The 1,750-nt window shown below is 53.9% G+C and overlaps 1 long non-coding RNA gene across 1 annotated transcript; it reads right to left on the bottom strand.

Annotated features, from left to right (window-relative positions):
- Positions 1–299: 299 nt before the first annotated feature.
- Positions 300–937, bottom strand: LOC128800992 (uncharacterized). Its single transcript, XR_008435107.1, has 2 exons — positions 739–937; positions 300–363 (listed from the first exon to the last, which is right to left on the bottom strand). It is a non-coding gene; the product is annotated as an uncharacterized LOC128800992 (long non-coding RNA).
- Positions 938–1,750: the final 813 nt, after the last annotated feature.

Genomic DNA, 1,750 nt, shown 5'->3' with positions numbered 1-1,750 from the left:
TGCCAGCTCCTGACTCCTCCAAGGGAACTCCAGGAAGTGTTTGGTCCAAGTTCAGGGCAGGTCCACACCAGCAGCTGCCTGATGCCATCAGGCACTTCCAGGAGCTCTGGGATTTCCTCTGGAGACATGTAACATCCTAGGTAGTCTCTGCAGAGTTTTCTAGAGCAGCTCTCCAGAGAACCCTGTGTGTGCTGGGGTGTGAGTTTGCGGGCCCCAAGTTGGGCAACTCCCGGGGGGCTCCCCTGGCAGGGGAGACCCTCCTGGAGCAGTTCTGTGTCAGGAACCAGAGACGCATTGGACTTTTTTGGTCTTCAGCATCTGTTTATTGTTATCAAAACTTCAGCACGCTGTCTGCACCAGACCCTGTGTGCAGGAAAAACAGCACAAAAATGGCTAACAAAAAGGCCTCTTGTTACAAGGCCTTTTAAGCCTAATAAAAAACTAAGCTACCCAATTTAGCAGTGACACCTAAATTATTTTCCTTTCCAACCCAGTAACTGACCCCTAAAGACACGCAATGTGGATTTTCTACCCAATTACAAGATACCACCCAAACCCAAGAAGAAAGAGGAAGAAGGAAGTAAAATGAACTTGAGACACCACCCTGTATCCTCCATCTTGAGCCCATCTATAATATACTAAAAATCCTAAAACCTAAATTCCTCACCCATGTGACATACTAGACTACTCTCTACAATCTCTACAGTCTATTTCACACTTTTGTGGTTTCTGGTTTACCTTGAGGCTTTGGAAGTTTTCTCCATGGATGAGGGTCAAAGTCAGTGCTTCCCTGGGGGTCAGGACACCCCAGGGCAGACAGAGAAATATTCCTGGTGCCCTGGGTTTCCACACTGGGAAAGGGCTGAATCTGGTGCCTTTGCTTGACCTGTCACCAGCAGCTGGGGAATATTTGGGTCCACCGTGGAGATTGCAGAATGTTGCTGGTAGAAGGCCCCATGAGGTCACAAAGCGCCCCGTGGAGCCTCAGAGCCAGGCCCTGCAGGTGTGCAGTGCACGTTGGGCGTCGCGGGCTGCAGCAGCAGTGGCAGCAGTAGCAGCTGCATCATGGTGCAGGCACGGTGGGCCCTGACTCTCACCCTCCTCCTGGCAGCCCTGCCAGCCCAGCACGTAGGGGCTACTCCGTGGCAAGCACAGCCCATGGGTAGGTGGGCAGCACGCAGCTCTGACAGATCCCGAGGGGCAGCAGTGATTCGCAATTCACTTGATGCTCTTTCTGACTCGGAGTTCACCTGGCACTCTTTCTGAATCGCGATTCACCTGATGCTCTTTCTGACTCGGAATCCCACCTGGCACTCGGAATCCCACCTGACACTATTTCTGACTCGCAATTCACCTGGCACTCTTTCTCTCCGAAGCGCTGGAGCGTGCAGTGGCGCAGGAGGAGGCACCTCAGGAAGGCCGTCAGGCAGTGCCAGGCCCTGGGGAAAGCACTGGGGCCTTTCACACGGCAGGTGTGTGGGTAATGGCTGTCCTTTGGCCGTTCAGCCCCGGCTGGCTGCAGGCTCTGCCCTGTGCAGACACAGACGGTGCTCTGCCAGCAGCTAGCAGTGGTTCAGAGGTGACTGTCATAGGATGTTGCTGTTGCCGTCCCAGGGACCCACGCTCGGGCACTCTGTGGGTGGCAGCAAGATGCTCACCACCTCTCACACTCCCTTCTCAGGGATTTCAGAACTTTGTTCTTTTGGGAATGAGGCCACCTGGGCACCCCTCAGCAAATTATGGGAAATGT

The sequence above is a fragment of the Vidua chalybeata genome, chromosome 28, assembly GCF_026979565.1.
Source record: "Vidua chalybeata isolate OUT-0048 chromosome 28, bVidCha1 merged haplotype, whole genome shotgun sequence".
Lineage (NCBI taxonomy): Eukaryota > Metazoa > Chordata > Aves > Passeriformes > Viduidae > Vidua > Vidua chalybeata.
Note: the sequence above shows the minus strand (reverse complement) of the source record. Positions and strands in the feature narration are given on the sequence as shown.